This window comes from Cheilinus undulatus, linkage group 6 (assembly GCF_018320785.1).
Source record: "Cheilinus undulatus linkage group 6, ASM1832078v1, whole genome shotgun sequence".
Lineage (NCBI taxonomy): Eukaryota > Metazoa > Chordata > Actinopteri > Labriformes > Labridae > Cheilinus > Cheilinus undulatus.
The window spans coordinates 10,880,552-10,906,496 of NC_054870.1; the positions used below are offsets into that span (position 1 = coordinate 10,880,552).

General features: G+C 39.9%; 1 protein-coding gene across 2 annotated transcripts in view; it reads left to right on the forward strand.

Annotated features, from left to right (window-relative positions):
• The window catches only part of LOC121511269 (adhesion G protein-coupled receptor A3), a 450,943-nt gene that overhangs the window by 130,954 nt on the left and 294,044 nt on the right, over positions 1–25,945 (forward strand). The gene's annotated exons all lie outside the window — the stretch shown is intronic.

Below are 25,945 nucleotides of genomic sequence, written 5' to 3' on the forward strand. Positions count from 1 at the left end.
TTAAATCTCCAGAATCTTTTAACCTGGCAGGTGGATTTGTTTCACACATCCATCTGGTAAACCTCTCAAAGACAGCATTTGGGAAAGGGCAGAGCCTCTGAAAAAAACTTGGAGGGTGACTAGACGAATGTTCTGTTTGTCACATCTTTACGGGCCAATCAGAGCAATAAAGCATGTGACGTAGCTGCTACTGAGCTGCTACTGAGCTACGCCCTTACTAAAGGAGTAAACTCCATAGAGAACTGCATAACGCGAACCGTGGTGACCGTCAGACCGTTAGACATGTCAGTACTCGACTTTTGTAGTTTGTGAAAAGAAAACAACTCGATGCTGTTCTTTGTTCTTCTTTTAACAAAGAAATGTCGTCAAGTTCTGGTAAAACTGGCGCTTTAGCAGCATCCACGCTAATCTCTTCTGCCATAATTGCACCAGCTTCTTGTTGCTGCTTGCAGACATCACGACTCTGCTGCGCCCAAAAGTACTGCCCTTCAACGTCGATTGGTCCTGTCACTTTCTGTCCAGGCCCAAACGATTCAGACGGGGAGCTTTGCAAGATGAAGTCGCCAGTGAGAAACGAGGAAACAGGCGTATCCATTTGCTTTGCTTTACTTTAAGTTGTGAAGTTTTCTTGTGAAAATTTGTGACAAATCAGTGAAGCATCAGTGAAACAAACATTTTAACATGCTGGACCAGTATTAGATGTACTGGACTTGTCAGACCCACAGATTGAACGATAATAGAGTTAGCCATGAACACAAACATGTTCCCTTATTAAGAGCATAGACCACACATGCTCTCCACACAGCTCTGTCTCTCTCTCAGCCATGAGAGCTGAGCTTTATCTTTTGTTATCGCTGCCCTTGATAAGATCTGAGAGGACAGGACAGAAGGGGCTTGGCAGTGAGCCGACACCTCAGAGCAATCTGCAGCTCGTCTCCAGAGGTCAGCCGTCCAGCCGCTCCCCCAGCGCCGGCTGATCACACTCTTAAGAGGAACAGATGCTGAATCATAATTGTGGTAATAAAGTGGACTGGCAGAGTGGTTTCACACATTTCTTAATCAGAAAACGTTTGTGCGTCCTCTTCCTCTCTTTGTTTTCTTGCTGAATAAGTGTGTGTCTGTGTGTAGTTGTATTGCTGTGGCAGCAGGGCTCAGATGCAGGAGCACGTTGCTGTTGATTACTTTAACTGCTGCCTGCTCTGACTCGGCCTCTCTAACATAAATATTGATGGAGTGCTGACAGGAGTGTGTGTCCCTGTGTCAACAGGGCCACAACGCTTCTTGTTGTGCGCTTTATGTGGAAACAAGAATGCAAGCTACTTCTTCTCCTCCGGTCTGGGGAAGTTGAAGCATTCCCCCAGCTGCAAACGCCACAAATAGTCAATATTTTTTCTTTTCATTATGCACCAGCTCACTGTTTGACATTCTCAGTGATCCCTGTGGTGGATGCACTGACTTGAATAATTGGATTACAGGCCAGAGAGATAACTTTCACAGAGGTCTCTGTGCCTCAGCAGAGATTTTTCTTGGCATACTTTGTTTTTATGAGGTATTCATCAGCAGAGGTCAAAATAATACCATAGCCAGTCTGCTCCCATTGTGATAACCAGGGATACACACTCAAGACTTTTTATGCTTACTTGCATACTTGTACTTACAGTTAGAAACTTTAACTTTACACATGTTCCTCTACTCTGGTTGCACACTTAAAAGGTCTTAACTGGTTCTAAAAAGGTAGGAGACATCAAACATGAGGACAGCTTTGACTGATTTTTTAAAATTTAGTTGCAATTTTTGTGGAACAGAAAACAGGGGTGCCCAAACTTCTTTCACTGGGGGCCACATACAGAAATGTATAAGGATGGTGGGGCCACTTTTATATGTCTCACCTTGACATTTAAGTTAGTAAAACCAATCTAACGTTGGTTAAGATATGCTCGGTGATTGGGTCTGCTTGGCTAGCAAGGCAAATGGCCAATCATTTAAAGGATTTTGGAGAGGCCAATCAGATTTCAGGGGGCCCAAGTCAGCTCTGGCTACCACTGGTCCTCCCCTGGAACATCATTGGTGCTGCTATTTGCTGCTGTAATCCATTAGGGTATTATAAATCAAGATATATTATTATTTATTCATGAATATTTTTACTATTTATAGTGTTGTCTCAATTTAGTCCTGAAAGACATCTATAAATCATTGTCAAAATGTTTGTTTACAGTATAAGCATCGTAGCACCGCCTTGTTTCCAAACTAAGAACAATGTGGAAAACCTCCCATAGACAGCATTTGGGAAAGGGGAAAGCCTTTGAAAAACAACTCTGGGGAGGGGTAACTGGATGAGCGTTCTGTCTGTCACATCTTTACGGGCCAATCAGAGCAACAAAACACATGACATCATAGCCCAAAACCCAGGTGCGCCGCTACTGAAGGAGTAAACTCCATAGAGAACTGCATAACGCGGACCATGGCGACTGTAGACATGTCAGTACACGACTTTTGTTGTTTTTGACAAGAAAACAACTCACTGCTGTTCCTTGTTCTTCTTTTAACAAAGAAATGTCGTCAAGTTCTGATAAAACTGATGCCTTAGCAGCATCCACGCTAATGTCTTCCACCATAATTGTACTGGCCTCTTCTCACTACTTGCATATGTCACGACTCTGCCATGCCTGAAAGTACTGCCCCTCAACGCTGATTGGTCCTATCACTTTCTAACCGGGATCAAACTGTTCAGATGGGAGCTTTGCAAGATGGATTCGCCAGTTAGAAACACAGAAACAGGCAAATCTATCTGCTTTGCAAGGTTATCTTAGCCCTGCTTAATGTAAAATATCCTGCTCTGTCTCTTACTGCTTTAATGTAATTCAATACTGTAAGAAAGCTCACTGTGGTAAAATGATCGCTTCTTATAGACACGTACACTCACTAATCTATTAAGTGTAACTTAAATCACTATGGTTAAATGCCATGCATATTTGCTGATTAATCTACTTACTGTACTAAAACAATGCAGCTAATTTACCTACTCCTTGTATGCATATTTCACTAAATAATATACTTTTCATCCTAATACATTTTTTACAATCTATTCACCATACTCAAATGTTGAGAGAAATTAATCACTGTAACTCAGTGCTGCCAAAAGGCTCTCTGTGGTAAAATGCTTCACTCCTTATGCATAATTGCATAAGAATGACCATAGTAATGACTAACTTTACTTAATCTATTTACCGTACTCAATGCTGCAGTGGTAGAGCCTTTTCTGCAGTGGCTCCCAAGTCCCCCACCCTACTGACTTTTAAATTGCATCTTAAAACTCATTTTTATACTTAGACTTTTAATTCAACTTGAGAGTTGTGATGTCTTTCCTTGAATGTCTTTTATTTTCCTAATCCCTGTGTTTTTATGGCTTTTTGTTTGGTTTATGATATTATGTGTTTTTATGTCATTTTATAGGTTTTTATGGTGTTCTTGTCTGCTTTTATTTCTTTCCTCCTAATGTTTTAATTTCTGCAGTGTTGGTGCTCTATTTTTGTGTTTTTTACTGAGCAGCACTTAGGTAAACTTTGATGTTTTAAAATGTGCTTTATAAATACAGTGGATTGGATTGTAAGAAGGCTCTCTGTGGTAAATGCCTCCGTTCTCATGCATTATTGCACTAATTAATCTACTTAACTATACTAATAATGAACTTTATTTAATCTTTTTACTGTACCCAAATGCTGCAAGTAATTACTCCATTCACTGTAACGTAAATGCTATAAGAAGGCCCTCTCTTGCAAACCAAAAAAAGCTATTTAAATTTAAATTTTATACTTTCATGAGTTTTTTTTTTTATTTTGTGTGTTATGCTTAATTTCTGTACATTGGGAGCAAAGTGAACTGGAGTCAGATTCCTTGTGACGTAAGTGTACTTGGTCAAAAAAGCAGAATCTGATTCTCACACAAAATGGACTTAAAATAACTAAAAATAAATTATTACAATAATAATGAATAGAAAGTATCAGGATCAAGGATAACATAACAAAAACTACCACTGACCAGCAGCAAACCTAGCTTTTATCCAAAAAGTCACATAAATGATTATTTCTTTTAATAATCTTGCTGCAAAAATAAAGATAATTTTTAAAATTTCCATCTGTGTCTTTTATCAAAATAAATGGTCATCTCTGTGGGTTCATTATTTTCATCAGAACAGTAATCCCACAATAGCTATCTGTTCATTGGTGTCTTTTCCCCAAACTAAAAGAATCAAGTTGATCTTGCCACCCTCACACACCCCTGCACTCCTCGCCTTTCTTCACACTCAGCTTTGCTTCTTTCTCTTCATCACTGTGCTTCTGCCTCTGTGTTATCATCAGTAGCCTTTCTTTTATCAAACCAACTCAAAATACGTGATGTCAGGGGGCGCAGGTGGTCAAGTGGTTTAAGGCACACCCTGCAGTTGGCTGGGATTCGAACACCGGGCCTGTGGCCCTTTGCCACATGTCTCTCCCCACTCTTGTCCCTGTTTCCGAGTCAATCCACTGTCCTCCTCTATCAAATAAATGCCCAAAAATAAATCTTAAAAAAAAAAGAATATATATATATATATATATATATATATATATATATATATATATATATATATATGTATATGTATATTATATTATATATGTTTACACTGTATATACGGTGTCAGTTTTTGTTTTCACCACAGTCTGATTTGAAGACAGCTGATTTTCATGAGGAGGCTCAACAATGTCACACAGGATGCAGAACAGATATAGAACAGAACGAATATACAGGACAGACGGGATGAGAGTTTCTGGACGGCAAGTATCACTGAGTAGGAGAGAGAGGCAGGGCGAGCGGATCATGGATGGCACCGACCTCCAAAAATAGATGTCCTGAGGGTTAATTTACTAATGTGTAGGACCCAGGTAAAGTTTCTGTGAACTTTAACATACATTTACTAAATCATATATATCAAACAAACCTCGGCCTGATGTAGAGAGAGGAGAAAAAAACACTAAACTGAGGCCCCCCAGGTGATGAGGCCCTACGCACTCTGCATGGTCTGCATATGGAGGGGCCTGTTGAACATAACACTACAGTAATGCTTTTTTCTTGAAGTACTGGTCAGAGCATGAAATGGGGCCCTTCTGCCAGAATATGATGGTTTTTAAAAAGGTGAGGTGATGTTTATATTTGCTCTTGAAAACTCTACTCACTGACAAGTGCCCTACACTGGAGCACAGCTGCATTCACATGTTGCATTCATACTCAGATCCATGCCCGGGTGTATAATGTAAAACCACCCTAAACATTTCCAAACAGCCCACATTCTCAGTGTATAAACCCGCTTTTGTTTTAAAAGTTTTTTAAAGTAATTTAACTGAAGATCTGGATCATAAATATTCCATGGAACCAACTGAACAATTCAGCACCAGCTGGGCTCACAGCCAATAGAGCCCACTGGAGATAACTGGGGAGATAGATTTTAAATGAAACTGTTAATTCATTATTTTTACCAATCCTAATTACTGTGTCTGTTTTTTAGGAGAATACTTATTGGAAAACGTGGGTAAATAGATGCTATATTTCAATGGATACATCAGTTAAAGCCTTATTAATATAGAAGAGTGCTTATTATAAAAATAAAATCTGGGCACCAGCAACAAGCAAACCAGGCAAAATAGTAGATGATATGTGATATTGCTCTTTGAATTCCTGGGAAAAAAATTAAACGCATTTAGCTGAATAATCGCCTCTTAATTTATTTAAAGAGCTCAAATTTATGGCCTGTCAGACTTTATGGTTGATCTTAGCCAAGTGAGTGTTAAACTGAAGTCAGAAAATTATAAAAGCAGACTTTTAAACATGTCCATAGACACCACATTTAATCAAATTGATGAAATACATCTCAGAAGGGAAAACTGGCTCTTGGATTTTGTAAATGGTCATGCTGGCAGATTTAGTCAATACACCCTGGAAAACTAACAAGCCAAATGTCACTCTTTTAACATAACTGGTGCATATCTGTTGCTTTCCAATCTGCTTCTTCTTGACTTGAGCTTTGAAATGGCAACTTCAAATTACATTTCAATACGGTCCAGTTACAGTCTTGCTTTTCTGTGTACTTTTATTATTTTGAGCACTTTTTTAAATTAGTATTTTGCTGTACTTTTGTAAATTTTGGAGGGCATATACTTTGCTGCATTTTGAAATTTGAGTGTATCATTCATCAGTAGGAATGAGAATAACTACTCCATGATGCAACAAAAATTTGCATTTCACCAAAAGCAGACACCATGTGTTACTGTTGCAGACAAGTTGGCCGGCTAATCAAGCACAGTAATTCCACAGCCAGCAAAACAGTTAGTTGTAGTTGTGGCTTCACTATGGGCAGGTGCCAAGTCCTGGAAAAATAAATTGGTATCTTTTTAAAGCTTGTCGAGAGATGGAGGCATGGAGTGCTCTAAAAGCTCCTGGCAGGTGGCTTGGGTGACTCTGGACTTGATAAAAACAGTGGACCAACATGAGCAGATGACATGGCAGCCCAGATCATCAGTGACAGTGGCACAAAGTTCAACAATCTCTGATGATTTGGTGCTTTGTCATCTGCTGGTGTTGGTCCTACTGCAGTTATTTATGTCCAAAGGAATCCAAACCAAGTATTACATTCATAAAAGAACATACTACTGGGAGGATTACATGTTTTTAATGCATATGCATTTCATAAATCAGTCATAAACTTGATTTTTTTTAACATTAAATATGTCTTTATTCAGTTACATTTTAATAATAGCAGTGAATATGCATGTAATACCAAACTTTATAAGTGACTGATGTAAATATAGCAATAAGACTACACACATAAAGACTTTTCAAATCATAGCTATTTTTTCAATGTGAGACAGCTCACGCAAGGTGACATATAAAGACTGATTTTACTGTTTCATTTGTGTGGTGTAAAATCAACACAGCCCACCACTCACTAACAGCTTCCTGGTTTCATCTCCCAATACTCCGAATCTCACGTGATCAAACTTGACTTTGGAGTAAACACGCTAATTTGGCAAGCTGTTACATCCGCTGTGGTTGTAATAGAAGCCTCCTAGAAACTCCCAGCCTTGTCCATTCATTTTTGGTATACGCTTGTTTTGTTGCTACAAATCAAAAAGTTGCTCTTCCATTTCTGACATCTTTCTTAACATCGTGCTTATCATTTAAGATTATTGCCATGGCTGTGTTTGTTGTGCTTGCTCCTTTTCTCAGCTTGTCTTCTGATTGGCTATTGCCCCGTTCCACATACCAGTTCTGCTTTTTCTACTCAGCGGTCCTCAGTGGTCATCCAAGGAAAATGGATTTATAATCGTCTATACTGAACATGGTCAATATTTACAATCTTGAGCGAGAGTGCCTTCGATCATTCTTAAAGCAGGTCGGAGAGCAAAAAAGTGACTCTTTACACAACATACATACACCACTGGATAATCTGGTCAAATGATCTTAAGAACCATCCAACAGTGGGGCCTTTGCTGACTCATGGTCAGAAGGAGGAAATGGGACCAGAAACTCAGCCTTTCTTGTAGCATGTTGTCGGCTCAGGACACTTGGTCTCTAGGAATAAAGATTTAGATGATTTTATGAAAATACCTATTTTTAAGTTTATATCTGAAACGAAGCTGGATGGTAAAAACCAGTTAATTATGTGGGTGGGGGGGTAAGCTTCCACTTCCTCCAACTTCTTTACAGATATGTGATCCAAAGCGTTGTGTTTGATACTCTTGTATTGCATTGTGTTGAGTTGTTCGTATGACCATTTTGCTCTCTTCTAACATGTTCAAAATAAATTTCACATTTCAAATTTCAGTTTTAAGCTGGAATGACCTGGATTAAGCTTCAAACACACAGGCCTGAAGAAATTTATTGTAATGAGTCCTGAATCAAAATTTCGAACTCATTTAAAAAGGACAAATCAGGCTCACCAAATGCGAAAAAATGTGCCACAAAGGTGGGGCAATATATAAAGTCAAAAGATAAAAACAAAACGCAATGATTTCCAAATCTCATAAACCTCTCTTTAATTCACAATAAAACAGCTTATCAGATGTTTGACTTTAATGGATGCACCTCAGAAAAGTGGGGTCTGGGCCATGTTGAACATTAGGTGGCATCCCTTCTTCCTCTGTTGTAAACATCTGGGAGGTGAGGAGATCAGCTGTTGGAGTTTTAGGAGAGGAATGCTGTCCCATTCTAGCTGCTCAGCAGTCTTGGGTCATCTTTGCCAGATTTTTTGATTTATGATAGGCCGAATGTTTTCTATTGGTGAAAGGTCTGGACAACCGACAGGCCAGTTCAACTCTTCTACTGTGAAGCCATGCTGTTGTGATGGATGTGGTAGGTGTTTTAGTACCGTCTTAATGAAATATGCAAGTCTTTACCTGGAGAGACGTTGTCTGGATGGGAGCATAAGTTTCTCTGAAGCCTCTATCTTCTTTTCAGCATTGATAGTGCTTTTCCACTAGCCTCATACCATCAGAGACGCAGGCTTTTGAACTGTGCTCTGATAACGAGCCAGATGGCCCCTCTGCTCTTTAGTCTACAGGACATGGCATCCATAGTTTCCTAAACGGATTTCAAATTTGGATTTATCTCACCACAGAACAGTTTTCCATTTTGCCTCAGTCTATTTTAAATGATCATTGGCACAGAGAAGATGTCAGTGTTCCTTGATTGTGTTCACATGTGGCTTCTTCTTCGCATGATACAGCTTCAACTTGCATTTGTAGATGGCATGAACATATGTGTTGACAGACAATCATTTCTGGAAGTGTCCCTGAGTCCATGCAGTGATTTCCCCTACAGAATTATGCATGCCTTTAATGCAGAGCTGCATCAGAGGCAAAGATCACAAACATCTAATATTAACATTTGCCCTTGTCCCTTGTGCACATTTTCTCCAGATTCTCTGAAACTTTGGATGATATTATTTACTGAATATGGTGGGTTAATCAATGTCTTTGCAATTTAACATTTAGCAACATTTTTCTAATTTTTTTCCACAATTTTTTGGACGCAGCTTTTCTTTAGCCCCATCTCTATTTTTTTGAGATGTGTTGCTGCCATCAAATTAAACATAAGCTAATATTTTTCCATGAAATGGTAAAATTTCAGTCTCAACATCTGAAAACTTGTTCAAAAGTTGAAAAATATATGGGTTGATAAGATCTGCAAATTTTGCACTGTTTTTATGTCTATTTCACAAAGCGCCATAACTTTTTGGAAGTGTGGTTTTTATTTTTGAATACAGCCACAATTACATTAAGATTGTACATTTGTTTATAATGCTCAGTCACGCTTTGTAAGATAGATAAATCAACACTAATGTCAAGCAAAACTACTCAGATGGAGATTGAGCTCTAAGGTCAAGAGGATCCCAGAGTCAGGCTTCATTGTGTGGAGGATTCTTATGTAACTAACCCTCCATGTTTCTGTGTATTGTGCTGCTCTCCTTCCCTCCCCTGACCCAAAAACGAGTCCCCCTGAATTTTGGCTCTACTTTTCCTGCTCAGTGTCCCGAGTGAACATGATGAATTTCTCCCTGCTCCCATTCTGATTAGGGCCCCGCTCGCAATTACCCACCAATCTCCTCTTCTACACACAAATAATACAATTTTCTCCCCCAAGTAGAACCCGGCAGGGTCATGTTGCTCTTGGCACCCGAAACGTCTCCTTTCCGTAGGAACCTGCGCAGAGGAGCGGACATCATTTCCATAGCTGATGAGAGTGTGAGGCCGAGCTCGGTCCAACAAAAACAATCTGCTGCGTCTCGGCTGAACTTCACCCTTCGCCCTGAGACGTGTCTTAAATTGCAGCGTTGAGAGAGACGTGTGGGGAAAATTAACGTCCTGTGACTTCACTGCTCCAGCTCTCGTTAAGTCAAAGAGGAAAAAAGAGGAATGTTTTGGCCTCTGACATACCAGACGCTGTGACTGTTCATTTAGCCGCTGCCGACAGAATATAAGTCATTACAGCCGCGTTGATGTTGTTCACCTTGGATAAATGTGCTCTGAGTCAGTCAGCCTCGCCCTGCTCGCCCCATCAGAGGGGAAACACTGAACACACAGGATTTAGCGTGTGGCTTAAAGCCCTCGTCTGGATTTTTTGCAGCACTGCGAGCGGAGAAGCCAAAGCCTCGTGCATTGACCTCTTTGAAGGTGAACCCAAAATGTTTTGTGGCTATTTTCTCAGCTAAATTCAGCTTATCCCGCTTTAGGCTGCGACAGGCACACGGCCAGTCGAAGCATTCACACATGACGTGTCTGAAACAGGCGGGACATTCTGAAACATGCTTTTTGTTTTGTAACATTTCTTTGGTAATATTAGACTTTTGTGTCCTCTGCTTTCATGCTGCGCTGCTGAGTCATTACAGCCTCATATTTGCTGGCACAGGTGGGCTGATAAGCTGATCCGTTTACATTTCTCACTGTGAGCAGCACCAAAGAAGCTGCCCCCATGAGGCCCCGATGTGAGCCAGACTCCTGCTGAGTAATGGTGTCAAGCCAAACTCCCGGTATTAGCTATGCTAGCGGCAGCAGCGGGACCTGCCTGTGATTCATGTTTCATTAATCAAACATTTTAAAGCCCTGTAGCTCACTGCAGCAGACACTTTGGATGAATCTTTCTTAATCCTCTCCATTTTTAATCAGGCTAATCTCGCACAAAATGAGAAACCTGCTTAGGAAATGTTTCTGAAGGAGAACGGAAAATATCTCTGCATGCTTCCTCCTTTGAGACTCCATGGGTGAGCTCTCTAAATAACTTGTTTTTCTTCATGCAACTTTCTCCTCCTGCTGACAAACATCTCATTTTTTTAGATTTTGTTTGATGGTGATGCTGCAGTTTCAAGCTGTGAGTAGTTTTCAGCTGGTTATTGAGCACACTGAGATAAATTCTTCTGCCCTCAGAAACCAAATACACCATGAGCCTCTGCCACCCGGTTAACTGCAGACAAAGTCTTTTACAGCATTTGGACCAAAAATGTTGATCATTACATTTTCAGGGTTAAACGTTTCACAGTGAGTCTGACACCATTGCTCATGACTCAGACATCTTAACAGCAATCCAAAACAAAATGCATCTCCATGGGCACTTTATGGACAAAAGTATTTGGCCACACCTGTTAATTATTGAATTCAGGTGTTTCAATCAGACCTGTTGCCACAGGTGTATAAAATCAAGCACATAGCCATGCAGTCTGCATTTTCAAACATTTGTGGTACAAACTTGGTCGTTCTGAAGAGCTCAGTGACTTTAAGCCTGTTTCTGTGATGGATGCCACCTTTGCAATAGTTGGTTCATAAAGTTTAATCCCTACTGGATATTCAAGCCAACTGTGAGTGATACTATTCAAAAGTGGAAGCATTTAGGAACAACAGCAACTCAGCCGTGTAATACCAGACTACATAAAATCACAGAACGGGTCAATGACTGCTAAGGCATGTGGTGTATACTGTATAACGGCCGGTTCAGACTACACAAATTCAGCCAGATTTTAGCTCGACTGGAACGTAGCTGTTCTATGTCAAAACTCAGGCCTGATTAAGAGCATAAGGAATGACAAACGGTCTTCTAGTGTGACCTGCAATTTCCACATAGGACGACTGCGCTGTGCACCGAAGCACTGCAGGTTTGCTCTGACCTAAGGAGAGCGACCTTGCCCACTGGAAGCGAGTCTAGAGCGCTGCGGCATGGTGCACAGCCCTGACCAGTAGGCAGAGATTATAGGGGAACTGCGTGTTCCCACAGGAGTAGTATGTCAACATTGGACTATTTTACTTTTCGGGCCTAATTTATCATCCTTTCAGGTACAAGTCCATGATATTATTGCTTGTGCTATTGGGTAAGTACATTAGGAAGTTAAAAGGCTAATGTTTGCTTAAAGGATCTGTGGTTTTTTCTAAATTCTTTGGCTAAATGTCCTCAAAAATCTACTTTTCCTCGTCAGTGGCGCCATTGTAGCTCTGTGACCCACTGACCTCTCGATGACTATTTGCTCTCGCTGCAGGATGAGACGTAATGTTGAGTCCATGCATTGTGTTGTATTTTGAAAGAACCGGATACGCTACGCTTGTGACTCCTTTTTTGGCGCTTTCTGATTGATGAGTATGAGTATGGTTTGACTGAAAATAGACCTGCAGTGTATCTCAAACGAAGCAGAGCTTATACTCTGATACAGAGGGAGCAATGTGCTCAGCAGAACGATTCGCCGGCGGATCGCAGTACGGTCGCTTTATGTGGAAATAGGAGGTGACATAATTAATGACGCATCCAAGATGCCCCACAACCTCGATTTAACAAAACTAGCATGTCAGTTGTCTAGTTTGACACCCTGACCTGAAGTCAACAACGTGAATCCTGATGTCTACCAACAGGAGAGCATTTGCTCCTTATCTTTGCAATGTCATTTACAAGAATCCCCTTTTCCTCCCTTCAGAGAACTAATGTGTAATTTTTTTATTTTTTATTTTATTTGTTATCACAGGCATACTTTAAGTTCTATCTGAAGGAGATCCTATTGGCCAAGATGGGACTATATATTTGTTGCTTAGTTTGACATGGTGCCATTGTGAACGACCAAAAAAGTTGTGTAGACTGAGCCGGCCTTAAAACACCAACGCTCTGCTGTTGTGTCGGACGGAGTGGTGTAAAGCACGTCACTGTGGAGCAATGGAAACGTGTTCTGTGGAATGACGAATCAGGCTTCTCTCTTTGGCAGTCAGATGGGTAAGCCTGGGTTTGGAGGATGCGAGGAGAACGTTACCTGCCTGACTGCACTGTGTCAAGTGGGAAATTTGGTGGAAGAAGGAAAATGGTGCGGGGCTATTTCTCAGGGTTTGGGCTAGGCCTCCTATCTCCAGTGAAGGCCAGTCTTAAGGCGTTTTGGACAATGCTTTGCTCCCAACAGTTTTGGGGAGGCCCTTTTCTATTCCAATAAAACTGTGCTTCATTGCACAAAGCAAGGATTACAAAGATGTGGTTTGATGAGTTTGGTGTGGAACAAGTGGACTGGCTTGCACAGAGCCCTGACCTCAACCAAATCGAAGACATTTGGGATGAACTGGAACTGAGATTGTGAGGCAGGCCTTCTCATCCAACATTAGTGCCTGGCCTCATAAATGTTCTACAGGATGAATGGACACAAATTCCCACAGACACACTCGCTCAGCTGTTATAGCTGCAAAAGGGGGCCAACTTCATATTGACCGTTAGATGCACGAGTGACTGGACCCTACACGGCAACTTTAACAGGTTCAGTTTATAGCATGAATAAAGCTGATGACTTGCTTAGAGAGTATAGATTTAATTTTCCCAAAAGATTCCCATGCTGGACCATTATGTACAATTTAATTAAAATATACAGTATCATTAAACCTTAATGTTTAATGTCCTAAAATTCCACTCATATACCTTTTCTCTCATTAAGTGTGTTTTCTTTGGATCTTGGCAATAGAAATGTCCCCCTACTGTCTAAATATGTATTGTTTTTTCTTCAGATGTAATTATGAGGAGTTTCATTACACTCTTCAGTCCTTTTTAAACCTGCACAACCTGCCAGAAGGTTGAACATGATAAAACAGGGTTTTTACACATTTTCTTGAATTATATCATAATGACAAGCTGTTAGCTGTTAGATTTTCTAATTAACATGATTCAGAATAGTACATACACAGTTAAGTCGAGCCAAACTTATAGATCAGTTAGGTTATTTAATCAGGCGGCTGTCATTATTCTAGTAGACAAGCACAGGGGGAGGATCCATTTATTGATGGACGTATGTCTAACTCTCTTACAGTGGGTGACAACATGCAACCTTTCAGCTCTTGTGGTTAACCTTTTATGTCCTGTACTGAAAGGTGGAGATGCTATTCTTTTAATTTGTCACTCATAAAGATGTGGTGCAGTTGATGTAGTGGTCACAGAAGAGAGCTGAAAGTCAGACCAAATTAACAAGTAATTAACTGTTACATAAAACCCATTATACCATGGTCTTGGTGAATACTCGATTCTGATTGGCTCTGGAAATTCCATTGGTGTTCATTAAGTTCTGATATATGGACACTGTTTGAGCTTCTTAAGTAGTTCTGGTCAAAAAATCATTACACTGTTCCAAATTAATTCTGAACAGGGAGTACAGCGCTGCCAGCCTAAGGAGCCTACGGACCGGCATCAACTGTAACTTAACTGACATGAATATAATGACAGACTCCAGGTTTAAGACCAGTAACGTAAGACGGTCCTATCTCCTATATCCGACGTATGCCTTGTTTCCAGGCTCACCTTAACTCTGAGAGGTGAGTGTTGCAAAAAAAAAAAAAAAAAAAAAAAAAAAAAATCCCTTCCCTCCTGTTCTACCTTCTATAAACTATCGTCAGAAGATTTTGTGATAGTGTTTTCAATATGGTGACCTCCACAGATTTAGCACACTTTGTAAAGTAACCTGAGAGGGCTCTGTCTGCATACTGCTGACACTGATCTCAGACTTGAAGTATGCTGTGAGACACTACCGCTGTCAGGATGGAGGTGATGTAATTAGCTGATACATTTTATTTATCTATTTATATTTAATTTCAACTTTATTCCTAATCAAAGTCTGGAACTTACAGTCATGAAATAACTACGTTGCAAACATTACAGACTAAGCAATTTCCATAAATAAAGCAGATTAAGAAAGGTCAGAGGTCTGGGATTAGATTATGTATAGACCAATTTTAGAAGTAGTTACCTGAATGGTAGCTTGCTTTAGCTTCCTTAGCTTTAGCTGAAGCTAACATTGTTAGGCTAGGTACATAGTTAACATTACTACATATGTTAATGTAGCTACATTGGCTTTAGCAATATGAGCTTAAGCAAATGTAGAATTTGCTAATGTAAAATGCTAATGTAGTTAACACAGTGTCATTAGCTTTAGCTTTTAGATATGTTTGCTAAAGTGATGTTGTGCTTTTAGTCAGGCCTTTAGTGTCCCAACCATAACCTTTACTTTTAACCTTACCCTAACCAAAGTTTTAAACATTTATACTAAATTTTTTAGGCCAGCCACACTCTACAGGATTTTAAGCTCCATTTCAGGCTAGATTTGAGAAGGTGACTGGCCGAATATTCTGTCTGTCACATTCAATGAGGTCAGGTGGTAACGTTGTTTCCACAAAAGCTCTCTGTGCAATTCATTGGACTTCTTTGCTTTTGTTTTAAAAACAAAATGTGGCCTGGTTTGGATAGAACTACTGCTGTGGCTACATCTAAGCTAATCACACCACCAGCAGCTACTGTATACACCGGTTTACAGTACAATTTAACTCCACCTGTGACTACCACAAACTCATGCCAAAGCAGGTCAGTAGATCTAAAAATCATTACTTCATGAAAAGCTTTTAGTGTTCTTTGTTCGTTTTAATAAAGAAATGTGTGCTGGTTCTGTCACTGTACTATAGCTACATCCAAGCAAATCGCTACACTGGCGGCAGCCATTGCTACCAGATTCCCATATCACTGAACCTCACCTGCAGCTACTGCTTTGTTATCCTGACATGATGCTGAATGGTAAGGTCCATTCTCCAACCAGGCACTAATGTTTCAGATCAGAGTTTTGTAAGATGGATCTGCCTGATGACAGTTTGGAGTCTGGCCAATACATCTGCTTAATAAGGTTTAGGTGAGTCTGTGATTATGTTCATTGTGGAGCAGTCTTTGTCTCAGGATTGGCTACAAAAGACAACTTCAGCGTGACTAAAGCGTGACGTTAGGTTTTCCACTTAGCAAGATTTTAATGAACTAACATGTTTACATGTATTTTAAAGACAGTTCTTAGCTAAAATAAATTCACTCTGATAATGTTAAAATCCTGAGTGATACAAAATGTAGAATTGGAAACATGGAAGAAATGTCCTTTTTTTTAATGAATATATTCTCATTTCTATGAATAGATGCAGTGTTTTTCTTTAGTTATTTCTATTCATTTATTTGTTTTTTGCTTGTTTGTCTGTGTGTGTCTGTATTTGCAGTTTTTTTAGCTTATTATGCAGATTTTGGTGTCTTCAAGTGATCCATATACATAATATCTACACAATCTTAGAGCTTAAAAATGCATGCTATTGTTTTTATTTTTTATTTTTTGAACCAGTCAAATAGGATTATGCAGACATAATATTTCAAGGAGAGATAAGTGCCTCATACCTCCTGCATGATTTCACTGTTTTACTGCATCCTGATGGAGTGACACCATTACTGATCGTAGTGACAAGATATCCTTCTGCTGCCTCTGTTTAGATTTGTTTTATTTATCATCATAGTCTCTCTTGTATTTAGTGCCATGTTTAAAAGCCTTTGAATAAAAAATGTTGCTATGGAAACAATATTCAATCACATCCACACATAATTACTTAGGTACTTTGGCTTTTAAGTTGGACAGAGGATGGAAACTGTTAATGAAATTCCACGAGTAACACCAGGATTCATTTTCAGGATATGTTGTTCATTATGGAGTCAAATATGGACTGGTTTCAGACCAAATGTTTGATGAGTATGGCGTTTTACTGAAGTAGTTTGTCTTTGCTCTCAGATTAAATTCTGGCACACGTGTGTTGACATGAACAGTTTTACTCTCTGGCATCTGAATGTTTTAGAAAACGGTGCAGACGTTACCTCACATGTGATAAAAACCTCAAACCATGTTCTGCAGGGTTTCATGAAAATATGCAGCTTTGGAGCTTTTGCAGCATGGAGGGGACAGATTGAAAGTTAACAGTCTCATAAGCAGCATTATGTAAACAAATTGTTAAATATCAGCGTGCGAGCATAAATGTTCCTAATGAGTCCTCAGGGAGCTGCTCCACAATGGTGCAGTGTTACTGTGGATGTAGGTCAGTGCTTTGTGTGTATGTGTATGTGTGCCCCCGCCCCACTGCTTTACATGCTGGGCTGATTCCTTCATATGTTTATTATGTGATGATGACCTTTTTAAATTTGAACTGGACTGCTCTGCTCTTCTTGTTTTGTCTGGATGCTGCAGGGCTCTATGGGTGTTTATCAGGATCTGGCTGCAGGAGAAAATGCCTCCAGGGGGAGGATTCCAGGGGTGAGGGAGGAGGGGTGTGTAGGATATGGGATGGGATGAGTGACTGGAGGGTGTTTCCCTGTGTATTTCCCAGCATTCAGAAAGTTGGCGCACGTTCAGGGATGATGTAACTGTCCCCTTTGCAGACTGCTGATGGTTACAGTGCTCAGATTTATTTCACACACCTGCATCCTTGTGAGGTAGAGGCTAACTAACCAACCACCAACTCCTACACTATCCAGTCATGATAAATCATGCACACATTCTCCTGAAACATAAGTCAAAAGTTGATTTCTGTGACCAGCTCTTTTCAGACACGTTTGCATTTGCACATTATACCTCCAGTCACTACTATGCATGCTGTGCCTATAAAGTATTCATTACCGTTGAGGTTTAATTATTTTATGGATTTTATAAATCAATCATGGTCAATGTCATTTTTTGACACTGACATATTTGACATTTAATGTGAAAGTGAAAACACATTTCTGCAAAGTCATGTCAATTAAGTAAAAGAATATGAATGTAAAAGAAGTGACTGCATGAATATTAACACCCCGTTTAAGGGCACATATTTTACCCTTTTAAGACAAGTTTATATTGTTCTCAGAGGTCCCCAAAACATACCTGTAAAGTTTGTCGCTGAAAAAACACTCCAGTATTGGATTTTTGCATGTCTAATACCCCTCTGTTTCAGCCCTGCTCAGAATGAGCTGTTTCTGTGTCTTTAAATGTTAATGAGCTGTCTGACTCCGCCCCTGACTACACCCCTCTCAGGAAATGGATGTGGCTCTCCTGATCCTGAGAAGAGGGAGGAACTTTCCTCCAAGTGGGGATGGTCAAACGGACCTGGGGGCGGTGCCAACTCCCCAAATGACATCATGAGGGGAGAATCTAATAACTGCTTGTTTCAGCACATATTTTCTGAAATCTGGAGAAATAGGGGGGAAGGGAATTCATTTTTCTGATTCTTGGGTTGGATTGTGGACAGGCCAGAGGCACACTTTTCTGCTAGAAAAGCCTGAAAAAGTGTATTTTGCATAATATGTGATCTAAACTGACCTTATTCAACAGAGGTCCAGCCAATTGCTGCTAGTAGTCTCACAATTAGCTAAATGCGGATCACCTGAGTGCAGTGAATGTGTCTCAAGTGACTGTATTATGAAGACACTTTTGTCTGGAAGGTCCAGTGACTGGTTAAAAGATATTCCTGGTTACCATGACACCATGAAGATAAAAGAACACTCCAAGCCAGCCAAAGATGAGGTTAGTGAAAAGTATAAGTCAGTGGATGGATACAAAAAATATTTCCACAGCACTAACCTTCCCCTGGAGCTCAGTAAAATCTATCATCAAGAAATGGAAGGAATAAGGCTGTCCTCACAGACTCAGTAACCATGCAAGAAGGAGACTAGTGAGAGAGGCCACCGAGACACAAATGACTACTCTGAAGGAGTTACAGGATTCAGCATTTGAGATGGGAGAGACTCTCCATACAACAGCTGTAGCCAGGTTCTTCACCAGTCAAAGATTCATGGGAAAGTGGCAAAGAGAAAACCGCTGTTGAAGAAAGTCAGATTAAATCTCGACCAGAGTTTTCTCACAAGGCATGTGGGAGACTCCATGGTCAAGTGGGAGAAAGTTATTTTGTCTGATGAGACCAAAATGATGTCATTAGGCAAACAGTCACTGCACATCACCACAACCACAACATCCCCACTGGGAAGCACAGTGGTGGCAGCATCATGCTGTGGGGATGCTTCTCAGCAGTCAACCATGGAAGGCTTGTAAAAGTTAAGGTAAAATGAATGCAGCAAAATATAGGACTGTCTTATTCCGTCTGCTAGAACACTACAGTCTCATCTGGATATCACATAAAATGGTATTAGTGAAAACATTTTGAAAAGCTGCTGATTGGTCAAATCATGCCTGATGATGATATTGCAGCTTGCAGCACAGCTGATGAGCAGTAGAACATATTTACCTAATAAAGTGTTTAATGAGGATATTCCTCTTGTGTAATGCATGAGTAATTTACAATCAGGGTGGAAAATCGATAAAATACGACTGTCTGTTTTTCAGACATCTTACAGCCCAATTGTGGATTGTTTTATAGCTGTCACTTTGAAGGCACATGCTGTTATCTGGACTGAGCCTGAAGGATTTTAAGCTCTTTTCACTCTAAAACTATAAGAGCCTCTATCCTGTCAAAGCGGGAGGATGTGGAGAAAAGGAAGAGTAACGTTTACTGTTAGAGAAAAGGCATGTGAGCAAGAATATAAATGGACTTCAACACAGTCATGATAGAGAGTGACTCGCTCCTACAGTAAGATCCTTACAGTACATCAAAAGTTTGTAGAAATCTGTGTTAATGACAACACTTCATAAAGCTCCTGTCCAAACTATTTAATGATGGGAGCCAAAATCCTTTAAGCTAGCTAAAAATGTCCAGAAGAGCTGAAAATAGTCTCATTGGAACATGCAAAACCCCTCACATGTATTCACACACATAGACATACAGACTCATGCTCTCACTGTGTCATCATTTCAGTCATGGCTTTAAATCTGATTTAGGGCCTTTTAGAAAAGCAATCAGAAATGTGAGCTTTGGTGGAATAGAAGATGAAATCAGGACTTTTTTCCCCTTAACTACTCTGCAGAATGTCACTAGGGCAAAGTCAGAGGTCTGTTACAGTACAGTGATATTAGCACTAATTTTTTTATCACGTCAAACGTCAGTAGAAATCTTACCATAAGAGGGAGGAATGGGGCTGATGGAACAAATAAGACTATTTTCTGTCATGTACTAAAGCACATATAAGCCCAAAGTGTCAATATGATCTAAAGTATGTATGTGAAATAACTGTGCTGGAGAAAAACACAACAGACACTTCAACAAATACTGTATGTTGCAAATACATCAATGATGCAAATGAGACATTGAAACCAAAAGATATAGAAGAGATGCTACACAGCATCGGCTAATCAGGAGTAGCTTAAGTCAGCTGCTGAAGACAATTTTGATACAAATGTTGAACAGATAACCTCTCTGTCTGTCAAAGACTGACGGTACAGCCCCACCGCTGTGGGATGGCACCCCACTCTTCAACCAGCATTTGTTGCAACGTGGTTTTGTTGGTCACTCTGGTGCTCAAGGTGATCCCACAAATGTTCATTGGGGTTGAGGTCAAGAGTGCTCACAGGCCATTCCATCCTCTCCACTCCCAAATCCTGGAGGTAGTCGCTGATAAACGCCGCTCTGTGAGGCTGTGCGTTGTCATCTTGGAGGGTAGAGCAGTCCCAGACTGTGGAGATATAGGATTGTCGCCGTTGCAGAATCTCATCTCGACATCTCTCTGCTTTGAGATTGCCTCCAATGATGACAAGTCTCATTTTTCCAGTGAGGGTCACACTACACCATCACACTGCCTCCACCCAAAAAATGTTATCTATTGGTGCAGATATCAGCATAGGGTTCTCTGTGTCTTCTCCACACTTTGACCCACTGTCATAGGCAGAATCTGGACTCACTGCTGAACATAGTGTTCCTCCACATGTTCAGGTTCCAGTGCACATGTTTCTGACAGCAGCGCAAAGGGATCTGATGGTGAAGGGCAGTCATGGCAGGCCTTCTAGCAACCCTGTTAGACTGGCCCTTGCATGCATAGAGGTTACTACAGTGGACAGCTATTCAAAAGACATCTTCTTGCATATTCATGGTTTTTTTTTTTTTTTAAAGATTTATTTTTGGCCTTTTTTTGATAGGACAGTGGATAGAGTCGGAAACAGGGGAGAGAGCGGGGAGAGACATGCAGGAAATAGTGCCACGGGCCGGATTCGAACCCGGGTCGCCTGCGCACATGGCATGCGCCTTAACCATTCGACTACCGGCGCGCCATATTCATGGGTTTTAATGGTATGGTTGGACATCAGCCTCTACATTAGACTATAATGCATTATCCTATGCAATGACTTCTAGTGGCAAGCCATTGCATGTACATCTATTTCCTCTTCAGACAAAGGTGGCCACCAGCCAGTCAGGTATGGCAAGTTCCTTGGGATTCAACAAAATCCTTCTGTTTTAGAATATCCTTGCAGGTTAAAAAATGTTGCAACATTAAGTAACATCCAAGGAGTAATGTCATTGTTAAATTTTCCAAGTTTTGATATTAGATTGGGAGAAAATTCCAGTCACCCAGTGACGTGCACTTCATACACCGTTGGCAATATATCAACTACAATACAATACAATTACTGGGACTTTTCTTCTTCAAAAAAACTTCATTTGTACTACATCTTTTGGCTGAAAATCAATGTTTTAAGTTATTAGAATGCAATCAGCTGTTTTTTGTTTATCATCTTTGCTAGTGCTTAGAGCAGAGTGTGATAGGAAGGCCTCTAAGACAGCGGAGCAAATACCATCTGAGTCATGTGAGGATGATGTTAGTGTCAGTGATGATGAGTGGCTGCCAGAAAAAGAAGTATTAGTTCATGCTATTCATAGTGAAATTGGAGCTGAGGATCCTGAGGGAGCCAGAGACACTGAGTAGTACAGGACTTTTGTCATTTTTTTGAAAAGAAAACAACTCACTGCTGTTCTTTGTTCTTCTTTTAATGAAGAAATATCATCAAGTTCTGATAAAACTGACACTAAAGCAGCATCCGCGCTAATCTCTTCCGCCATAATTGCACCGGCCTCTTGTTGCTGCATGCTTTCGTCACGACTCCGCTGCACCCAAAAGTACCGCCCCAGCTACAAATAGTTGTAAAACTGGGACAGTTACAGCATTCTTAATCTATTTGAAATCAAAAAGCTTTTTTTCTAACCCTATCATTATACGTCTGTTTATAACAGGTATGTGGCAAATATGAGTGGCTCAGTTTGAATTATCATCAGTGAAGAAAATCCTAATTTTGAAAATATAGGGCCCAGCAGCCCTGCAACCCACGAAAAACACCTTTATCTTCATGAAACACTTGCATTGTGGCGCTTTGCTCTTGTTTTAACAAAAATGTGGTCCAGTTCTGATCAAACTGCTGCTGTACTATGGCTACATCCAAGCTAATAGCTAACACAGCACCAGACAGACTGACAAACCCTACCCCTTATGATCACAAAGAAGGGCGAAAAGCATGGAAAGCTTTCAGAGTAGCTCTTTGCTCTTGATTTGTTAAAGGAAAGATGTCTCATCCAGAAAAAAAAAAAAAAAAAAATTGCCACTGTGACTACAACTGAGCTTATCACTCCAAACAAAGCCATTTTATATACCAACTTAACCTGGCATGCCGGATGGATATGTTTCACTCATCCATCTGGAAAACCTCTGATAGCCAGCATTTGGGAAAGGGCAGAGGCTTTGAAGAAACACTCCGAGGGTGATTGGATGAACGTTTTGTCACATCTTTACGGGCCAATCAGAGCAACAAAACACATGGCATCGTAGCTGTTCCCGAGGTTCACATGCACTGCTACCAAGGAATACACTCCATGGAGAACAGCATAACTCGAATCATGGCGAATGTAGACATGTCAGTAAACGACTTTTGTCGTTTTTGGAAAGAAAATAACTCACTGCTGTTCTTTGTTCCTCTTTTAATGAAGAAATTCTAAAGTTCAAGTTCTGAAAAAACTGATGCTTTAGCAGCATCCACGCTAATCTCTTCCTCCATAGATGCACCTGCTTCTTGTTGCTGCTTGCTTACCTCATGACTCTGCCGCGCCCAAAAGTACTGCCCCTTCAACGCTGATTGGTCCTGTCACTTTCTAACCAACTAACTTTCAGTGAAAAACACAGAAATGGGTGTATCCATCTACTTTGCAAGGTTAATACCAAGTCACATGAAACTAACCCTTGGCGCTGATTGGTCCTGTCACTTTCTAACCGGGCCCAACCAGTTCAGATGGGAGTTTTGCAAGATGGATTTGCCAGTGAAAAATACAGAAGCGGGCGTATCCATCTGCTTTGCAAGGTTACTGACAGAGAAGATTTTACAAATTTTTCATGGGTGCAACCCACACACTCAGCTCTGCTGCTCATCCCACAAATGCATGTTCCTTCCAAATTTGGCACCATTTAAAGGGAATAATCAGACTTTTAAACCGGGTTAGATTTATTGCAAAGAGGCATTGTTACAACAAAGAAATATTATACCAAAGACAAAGTTTAGTTTGCCCAGCTAATCATTATCCTCTCTTACCTAAATACAGATCCTTGATGAATTCTACCTTGTCTGACAGTATGAGACTAGGAGGAGCCCAGAAAAGAGTCCCTATATTTTAGGACCAGGGATGAAGATGTGTGGTTCTTTACTTGTTATGAGCTTCGTTCTTCCTCTGTTTATGAGACATATAAACATCCCATGAAGAGAAGGTGTAAATGTTACAAGCTTCAGTTCTCTTCCATTTTCCAGGCACGTAAATGTCCCAGAAGCAGTAACTGTGTTTGTATTTTTGTCCAGTGCTTTTCACCAAATGTATTGTGGGACAGGCTCAGGCTTAAAAAATGGCACTAGTTGTATGCATAATGACACAGAGATGGAAAATGGAAAAAACGAAGGCATTGTGTCTGAGTAAATATTTCTCTCACGCTCTATGAGAATTTTTTTTTTTTTTTTTTCATCTTTTTGGGATTACAGCGTCTCCACATCAGAGGCGCTCAGCCGCTAATCATCTTTACTCTGAAAGTCTTCACTTTCTAGTCCAGTGTGTCATTTATAATCAACTGTCATACACTCCCGTTTGTGGAGCATTGTTCCCTAAGTCGCATTTAGAAACTTTATACAGCATTGTGTGGGTGTACTGTGACTCGTATTATGAACACAAACAGCTTAATTAAATCATAAAGTAAAAAGGCATTAGCTCCCTAAGTACTCTCCCAGCAATGTGTATATTTGACTTCAGCTGGATTGTATTAGAAAATTAAACACTGGGTTTTTATTTTCATGGTCATAAAGTGTCTTGTTTAGCAATCTCCTCTGGCTTTCTGACTCTTTTTCATATGAAGTAAAATCCTGAGATTAGTCGCCCTGGCAATTGGTCTGCTTTGGCTCTCTGTCACAGTTCCACCATCCTTTGTTTAACCAGGCTTTTTTCCATTCAGATAGGAATCACTGGGACAAAACAGGAAAGATAAGCATGAGTAATAATTATCTTAAGTCATGGCCAACATTTTAAACCTCTGCATACACATAAAAAACTCAAGGGTTTTGAATGGTATTTTGTAAAGCACACAGATTAGTTTCAGTCTTGATGTGGAGCTTCTGTTCAGAGAATTCTGGTAATTCTGAGACTGGCATATTAGGAGTAAAAATAGCTACTATTGTCAGTAAGAACCCTAAACATTTATAAGATCAAAAAGTCTAGGAATTGCTTTAGTTGTGTGCTGCTACAAATAGTTGTAAAACTGGGACGGTTACAGCATTCTTAATCTATTTGAAATCAAAAAGCTTTTTTTCTAACCCTATCATTATACGTCTGTTTATAACGGGTATGTGGCAAATATGAGTGGCTCAGTTTGAATTATCATCAGTGAAGAAAATCCTAATTTTGAAAATATAGGGCCCAGCAGCCCTGCAACCCACGAAAAACACCTTTATCTTCATGAAACGCTTGCATTGTGGCGCTTTGCTCTTGTTTTAACAAAAATGTGGTCCAGTTCTGATCAAACTGCTGCTATACTATGGCTACATCCAAGCTAATAGCTAACACAGCACCAGATAGACTGACAAACCCTACCCCTTATGATCACAAAGAAGGGCGAAAAGCATGGAAAGCTTTCAGAGTAGCTCTTTGCTCTTGATTTGTTAAAGGAAAGATGTCTCATCCAGAAAAAAAAAAAAAAAAAAAAAATTGTCACTGTGACTTCAACTGAGCTTATCACTCCAAACAAAGCCATTTTATATACCAACTTAACCTGGCATGCTGGATGGATTTGTTTCACACATCCATCTGGAAAACCTCTGATAGCCAGCATTTGGGAAAGGGCAGAGGCTTTGAAGAAACACTCCGAGGGTGATTGGATGAACGTTTTGTCACATCTTTACGGGCCAATCAGAGCAACAAAACACGTGCCGTCATAGCTGTTCCCGAGGTTCACATGCACTGCTACCAAGGAATACACTCCATGGAGAACAGCATAACACGAATCATGGCGAGTGTAGACATGTCAGTAAACGACTTTTGTCGTTTTTGGAAAGAAAATAACTCACTGCTGTTCTTTGTTCCTCTTTTAATGAAGAAATTCTAAAGTTCAAGTTCTGAAAAAAACTGATGATTTAGCAGCATCCATGCTAATCTCTTCCTCCATTGAGATATGTCATAATTATGACTTTTTATCTCATAATTTTGACTTTTTTATTCATAATTTTGACTTTTTATCTCATAATTTTGACTTTTTTTATTCATAATTTTGACTTTTTATCTCATAATTTTGACTCTTTGATTCAGAATTTTGACTTTTTAACTCATAATTATGACTTTTTAATCTCATAATTTTGACTCTTTGATTCATAATTTTGACTTTTTATCTCATAATTTTGACTTCTTATGTCATTATTTCAATGTTTTATCTCATAATTTTGACTTTTCTAGATATATAATTTTGACTTTTTACCTCATAATTTTGACTTCTTATGTCATTATTTCAATGTTTTATCTCATAATTTTGACATTTTATGACATAGTTATGACTTGGGATTTTTTGGGGGGTTTCTTTCAATTGCCTAGCTTCCAAATCTTTTTATTTTAAGTGGCGGAAATGGGCTTTTATAGGTACCACATCATGGCAGTGTATTTTATGCACCCCTAAGCCTGGGATCCTTGCTATCTACAGTTGAGAGGCAGAA